This window comes from Palaemon carinicauda, chromosome 1 (assembly GCF_036898095.1).
Source record: "Palaemon carinicauda isolate YSFRI2023 chromosome 1, ASM3689809v2, whole genome shotgun sequence".
Taxonomy (NCBI): Eukaryota; Metazoa; Arthropoda; class Malacostraca; order Decapoda; family Palaemonidae; genus Palaemon; species Palaemon carinicauda.
Window position 1 is genome coordinate 87971411 of NC_090725.1, and position 8042 is coordinate 87979452.

An 8042-nucleotide genomic window follows, 5' to 3' on the forward strand; every position below is an offset into this window, starting at 1 on the left:
TAAGCCGGATGTCAGGTGCGGTTATTTTTTCATGACCAACTTAAGTTAAATTTTGAAAGATTGAAATTAAGAAAGAAATAGATTTAAAACTAAAATAAATGCGTACAGTAACAATTACAGTAGTAGGGCCTAGCGGGCCAAATGGCGTCATTTTCTCACACCCCTCAATCAGTGCCGTCACCCAACCTAGCCGACCTCACGTCGAAAGATCATCCCATTTTTATAAATTCACTTGTGGCATCGCCAAGTGAGCAAAGGAGAAGAAGAGCTGGTTGCGTTGGGGGAATATAGAGAGTGCTATGGGCGGCCCTGGGTGGCACGCGACGATGCCAGGCATCCCCCCTTTCTGCCGTCGCTCTCCCACCAGCCCCTCCCAACCACCAATCGGCACCCTTGCCCCGGGTGGGTTACCCAAGTTTTCTGTCTCTCTCTTCTCTTCACTCCGTCCACAGTCATGATTTAGACGTGTTATGGAAAGGTTGTGTTTGTCTGTCGGCCGCTTGCCTAGTTAAGGTACTGGGGGTCAGATGCCTCGTGTTGGCACTGTTGCATCTTGGTGCCTCGCTCGCTTGCTGCTGTTTTGGCAAGGAAAAGGAATACGCTATGATGTATTGTTTAGGGGGAGGTGGTGCATTTCAAGGCCGCTTACCTTGTATGCGTTTGTTTTATATTAATGAAAAAAAAGATGAAATTATTTATTTCCTGTTTATAGGAAGAGGATGAAATTATTTATTTCATGTTTATAGAAAAGAGAAAAAATAATTTGTGTTTTATATTATATATATATATATATATATATATATATATATATATATATATATATATATATATATATGAATTAAAAAAGGTTTGAAAATCGTTTGTTTTTGCTTGGTGAAACAATATCAGAAACATTCTATATCTGATAAGTTATCAGTGTTTCGAGTGAGTGATAGAGTGCCTTCAATTATCATGTGCTTTTGTGCTGTTCATTTTTATTCCTAAGAAAGGGGATAAACAGTTAGAAATCCCTATGTTTATTTTTTTTTTCATCACTGAAATTATACAAAATTATGGTTTCTTATAGTGAAATTTATTCCATTTAGTTTATTTTGGCAGAAAATGATGGCCGAAATACTGTGTGTTATTTTCTTATAAAATAATATATAGTGCATAGTTTTTATCAGAAGCAAGTGTTTCTTGCTCACCATGAAGATATTAATTATTAAAATGAATAGGTTTGGTGGAAAATCATAGCTTGGATTAATCTAGTACATTTTATTCTAACTAAGATAGTAAAGGAAATGTTAATTTCTGTCAATTAACTATCTGTGAAATGCTCAACAGGTTTGTTTTATATGGTCATTTGATAATGTCACATTTGCTTAATTTAGGAACTTTACAACATTTAAAGTTGCTCAATTGCTTAATTCTATATTCACCATAACAAGTGTCTAGTATGTTATATACTTGTGCTTGAGTGTTAGGCATTTATTGATTGAATGTCCCGGTCTTAGGGATCTCAGAGAACAGTTCCCCTCTAAATCTCGTTGTGAAGATGGCAGATACAGCCTTGAAGTTGTGTATGATGACAGTGGCATTTTTAAGTTCATATTCATATTCATTTTTAAAGGTATATACAATCTGAAATGCCTTATAATCAAGTTATTTACTTTTTATTTTTGATGTTTTTTTTTTCTTAAGCTACCAATTCTTAATCATATTCCAATCGGCATCACTGACCATTGATGTTATGATGCCAGAGGAATATTAATTATTCATTCATTATACTTTTGTTTTATGTATAATTTGTGACGTAGTTGAATCTACCCATACATGAGATTATATATATATATATATATATATATATATATATATATATATATATATATATATATATATAGTATATCTCGAAATGTTGGATAAGGGAAGCAGCCGCTTCTAAAATCGTTATCATCCCAATCAAATTTTCCAGGGCTATAAATAGAAAGCATATACACAACATTAAGAAACAGTCATATGACAGTAAATATTAGCCATTCCAAAAATAAAAGGGAAAAAGAAAGACATAAAACAAAATTTCATAGTGGAACCAACCTCGCAATAGTGTAATGAAGGACTGAATGTCATCAACGGAAACAAAACGAAGAAGGCGTATATCAATTATAATTGAATGAAGTTTACACATTTTAGTATGGCTTAGAATATTTGAAAGTGTTCTGCGGGGTATATTCTGCACCTGTTCGAAATCAATTCTGACCTTCATCAACCGCTTGGTAGATCCGAAGTAAGCCCCACAGTTACACTTTGGGAAAATATATCTATACACTACACCAGAGGACATAAAAGGACTCGATCGGTTTTTGAAGTAAAAAAGCGTGCCACTTGTGTGTGTGTGTGTGTGTGTGTGTGTGTATATATATATATATATATATATATATATATATATGTATATATATACACATATATGTACACTTATTTTGTAGCCACACACGAACACACACGCACGCACACACACACACACACACACATATATATATATATATATATATATATATGTACACTTATTTTGTAGGCACACACACATATATATATAATGTATATATATTTGATTATATATATATATATATATATATATATATATATATATATATATATATAGAAACGGTATCTCTAATGTGTCAGTATCTTGATGATCCCAAATAAGTTAGATTTAAGAAAAGAGAGCAGTACAGAATTATTGAAAACCAGACAGTGGCTTAGATTTATATTTTGACCTGGGATACTGGTAGGTAAAAGGATTCTTTGATATTTTTTTGGGTAAAGTAACTAATATGGCTAACTGTCTCCGGCTTTATTAAACCGATACTATGACTCAGTTAAGCCAATGGACAGCCATGACATTATTAACGAATCCCCTAGAGACAGCCATCTTATGCTGCTGGGTTCTAACTGGCAAGTCTCAAGATATTTATCCGCTATAAAATAAATTACATTCTGAACATTGAATACTGAATATTTACTGTATTATTGTCATATCCTTAGCTATTTTGTAAATATGTTTTTATTCAGTGTGCTAGTGTATTAAGCACTACAATTTATTTATGGAAATGACATCTGTAAAACAATCATGAAATTATAAATAATGTTAGTTGTTAAATGTTTCCTCTTTTAAAAAATAAAAAGGCTTATGATACAGAAAATATTGTCAATTCCTTAAATTCTGTTAAACTCTGCCCACGGTACGTATAGGAAAATACGGACGACTGTATTTTTAGAATGACCCGAATAGAATTTTATCTATAATAAATTATTCGTAATTTTCCTAATATGGAAAATAGAAATTTATCAGCTTTTCTAAATCAAAACATTTAAGAACGAGTTGGTTACTTTCTTCCTTTTCTGTAGTGAATTTTATGGATGGAACCGATGAATTAGCAATGGATACAAAACTCTCAAAGTTATTTTTTTTTTTTAGATATCCAAAACATCATCTAGATAACGATACCAAATTATTTAAGAGGACCAAACGGAAGGTATCAATCAGGTCCTAAAAACGTCATATATATATATGTTTGGATAAAAGTCATACCTCATTAGAAAAACAAAATATAAGGTAGTGATTAAATATAGTTTTATATTAAAAATTTTAATATTGAAAATAACTTGGGAAATGGCAATAATGTGATATTTAATATTTCATGTTCAGAATTTAATTTATTTAGTCAGGCAAACATATAACGGCTTATCTGTTAGAACCAAATGGCATAAGATGGCTGTCTCTAATGGGTTTGTGGATAATGCCTTGGCTGTTCAATGGCTTAACTCAGATCATAGAATCGAATGGATGGATGCTGAGGCAGTAATTCTTATTAATGGCTTTACCCAGAGCAATATTGTGGACGTCTTTATATTTACCTATACCTTTGGTCATAATTTTAACGTAAGCCATAGGTCTGTTTTCTAGTACTCCTGTATCATCAAGAAACTAACCGTTAGTCCCTATGTTTCTAATTTCATTGCGAGTCATGATGTCAACAACAAGACGAAGCACTTGCATAAAATCTTGTTTTTTTTCTTTCCTTTCGTGGCTATAATTCTTATTTTATGACCATCAGGTGTCACTTGACGGGATTTTGACACACACACCACACATTATATATATATATATATATTATATATTCATGAGTATAAAAAGATAAAACAAGCCAGTAATTTTTCTTTTATATATATATATATACATATATATATATATATATATATATATATATATATATATATATATATATATGTATATATATGTATATGTGTATGTGCGTTTGTGCGCGCACGCATAAAACTCACAGGGGCACGTGATGCTCAAATGCAAAAAAGAAAAAAAGAAAATGCAAATATGAATCAACGCGAAGTAGTCAGGATTCACTCTATATTTTAATTTCCCCTGCATATATATACTGTATATCCCTGTGGCTTCTTCACTATGTATAAAGAAAATCTTTTGTAATCTCAATTTCAAGCAATTTCACAATTGCAGTGCTCATAATAATCCCTGCTTGTCCCTCCCTATTGTTGCGCTTTCCTCAGTGATTTTGCTTTTGTTGTAAATGACGTGAATTCAGAAGTTGACAGTGCAACTTTCTTATGGTATTTGTTGTATATTTTTGGTTTTCTCAAATCGTTAAATCGTTTGTAGTGTTTACTTCCCATGACTTTGAAAATATATTGGTTTAGCTCATCCAAAAGAAAGTTGACCGCTCTTATGATTCACGCTACTGGCATATTGCTTTAACTTGTGCATTTATTAGTGTATCAAAATTTTTACTTTTTCTTACTTCCTGAACCAACTTTATGTTATCACCTATATGTCTTTTCCTGCTTTTTGGCTTTACTTATTTTTTATGAAATTTTTGTCAGTTCTGGGCTTTGTTACCTGACCTTTCTTATTTTCTTGTCTACTGGAATTATTTACAAGCTTTGAAATGACCTTTCTTCATCTTTCCAATCTGATCTTGCATATCTGAACGAGGATCTTATGACAGGAGTGGAGAAGACATTTCTGCGAAGGCAGCTCCCGAACAACTGAACTTTATATAGAGACAACACAGGTATTTATAGATAAGCAAGGGTTCACATGAAGGTGAAAATTGCGTGTGTGTATATTCAGCAGTTTTTGTCAAAAAGGTTGACATTGGCATAAAGTAGACGATATGATAATGGAATGATAATAGATTTGAAATCAGCTTTTTACTATCTTTTTTTTTTTTGACATGTAGTCCGATGGCGGTTGCAGTTTAGAAGAAAGCGTAGTCTGGGCTTACTTTTTTATTTGTATGTGCGTTACTTGCTACACGTGCATTACAATCTCCCTCGTCATCAAGCCCTGCAACATTCACGGTGGTTCCTACTTATTTCCCATCAAATTATTTCTTTTGGTTCGATGGAAGATTACTCAACCCTTTCACGTCTATCAACATTTCAGCAACTTTTTTGGCTTTAGTTATTGGTAAGACACTAATGTTATTTTTTATGAGTTTAATTTTGTCTATACTACAGTAGATGTCATTGCTTTTGTTAGTCTTATCATTGCATGCCTAGATTATTTCTCTCCTATTTGGGGAGCGTCATCCTTTTACCCTGTCAGTTACTGGGTAGGGGTAGATAAAGGAGTATTCATCTGATCAGTGACCCTAGTGTCACCTTTTCCTTCGCTTGTGTTTATCTCCACTTACTCATCTTCGTCTTTACTGCAGCCTTGTAAAACTTGATAGGCCACGTGTTGTTATATCTCGTAAGGGGGAAATCTCTTTAACTTCCTCCTCCTGCCTTTACTGATAGGCTGTGAAATATTCTTTCTGTTCCAATTTCTCTGGATCTTTCTTAGCTGTCAATGCATATTAGATCAAGCCTCACAGGTATCCGTTTTTTGTTCCTTTCTTAGGTTGGAATGTCTTATGCCTAGATATGAAGTTATCATTAGATTATGCTAAAAATGTCTGATTTTATTTGCATTTTCTTTTAGTAAGTTGACTAAATGTGTGTCTATATATATATATATATATATATATATATATATATATATATGAATGTTTAAATCTATATGTAAATAGATAGAGAAATAAACAAGGTGTATACTGGTGTAATATTTGTGTGGTCGTTGGACTCGCTGCTCATGAACCTTCTCTGTATTATCTGTTTATATACAAAACGAATAATGTTATTGCAGTTTGCTGCACATTGGCTTCATCCATTATTCAGCAATTAAAATTTAAACCTAACATTGAATTCTATTGTTCTTGCTGAAAATAAAGGCATTATACAGGTTATATATATATATATATATATATATATATATATATATATATATATATATATATATACATAGTTAGATCGATAGATAGATAGATAAATATATATGTATGAATGTGATTAGATATACGCTTTCATATCGTTATATATTACAAAAAAATATCAAGGTTCTGTTTAATCCCTGACTGCGTTTATAATAAGACGATGTTACATATGAACTAGAATAAATTGAATAATGAAAAAAAGAAACAAAGGAAAGCCTACCTTGTGTATGCGGGACGAGGTTTTCGTCAGAGAATTGAACGAAGGAAGAAAATAAGCTTTTGTGTATACTTTAAAGCTTTCTTGAAAGTTCGTTCCAAAATTTTTAATGGACAAGAGAAAATGATGGATTTTTATCCTTACTAGGTTTTGTCGCTTCGCTTCCGAAAGAATGGGTTATGTGAAAGTTTACTCTCGCTCGATATACAGTATATCTCTCTCCACATTATTTGGTTTACTTACTGTTTATAGTTTCCTTAAAGGTGATGTGGTAGTAGAAGATGTTCGCTATTAGATATAGGATAATTGTAAATATGTGGATGAGTAAGTTTTCTTAAAGTATAGGTAGTAGGTTGGCCAGGGCACCAGCCACCCGTTGAGATACTACCGCTAGAGAGTTATTGGATCCTTTGACTGACCAGACAATACTACATTGGATCCCTCTTTATGGTTACGGCTCATTCTTCTTTTTTCTACACATACACCGAATAGTTTGGCCTATTCTTTCCACATTCTCCTTTGTTCTCATACAACTGACAACACTGAGATTACCAAGCAATTCTTCTTCGCTCAAGGTGTTAATTACTGCACTGTAATTGTTCAGTGGTTACTTTTCCTCTTGGTAAGGATAGAAGAGAGACTAGCTATGTAAGCAACTCTTCTAGGAGAAGGACACTCCAAAATCAAACCAATGTTCTCTATTCGTGGGTAGTGCCATATCTTCTGTACCATGGTGTTCCACTGTCTTGGGGATAGAGTTCTCGTGTTTGAAGGTACACTCGGTCACACTATTCTATCTTATTTCTCTTTCTTTTGTTTCGTGCTGTTTTTATAGCTTTTATGTGAAAGATCTATTTGAATGTTGTTACTGTTCTTAGAATATTTAATTTAAATTTTTCATTATTTCTCTTATAATTTATTTATTTCATTGTTTCCAATCTTCGCTGAGCTATATTTCCCTGTTGGAGCCCTTGGGTTCGTAGCAGCTTCCTTCCCCAACTAGAGTTACAGCTTAGCTAGTAGTAATAACAATAATAATACATAGGTTCCCAATTATACATCAATAATTGGAAATAGCTTTTTTTTTTATTCTCTAGTCTGCAAAGATTTATGTAGATGTTAGATTCCTTACTCGGTTTTGAATTTTATGTGACATCCATAGTAGTATAAATAACATGTTGAATGAAGCAGACTAACGTTAACGGAGTTGTTTTCTTTGTGAGTCCAAACCCGTTCTTTTCCATTTCCCTTTCTCCTATTTTCCCAAATCCATTTCATGAAGAAAAAAAGGTTGCCTTCGTTGTTGTAGGTCGTACTAAAAGTACAATTAAGTATTTACGACCCAGCTTCGACCTTTCTGTAGACATGGAGTACAGTATAGCTGCTGAGGTCAAAGGTCAAATGTCATTGATTCATTCTCAAAGGTCATTGCAGGTTTTTGGCATATCTTTGGTCCTATCGATCTTTCTTTTTCTGCTCCAGTTCACACGAAGCCT

General features: G+C 32.9%; 1 protein-coding gene across 1 annotated transcript in view; it reads left to right on the forward strand.

The window, feature by feature from the left end:
- Positions 1-457: 457 nt before the first annotated feature.
- The window catches only part of LOC137649725 (uncharacterized), a 343172-nt gene continuing 335587 nt past the window's right edge, over positions 458-8042 (forward strand). Inside the window, exon 1 of the mRNA XM_068382683.1 lies at positions 458-513. The gene's annotated coding sequence lies outside the window, so the exon portion shown is untranslated. The remainder of the gene's footprint in view (positions 514-8042) is intronic.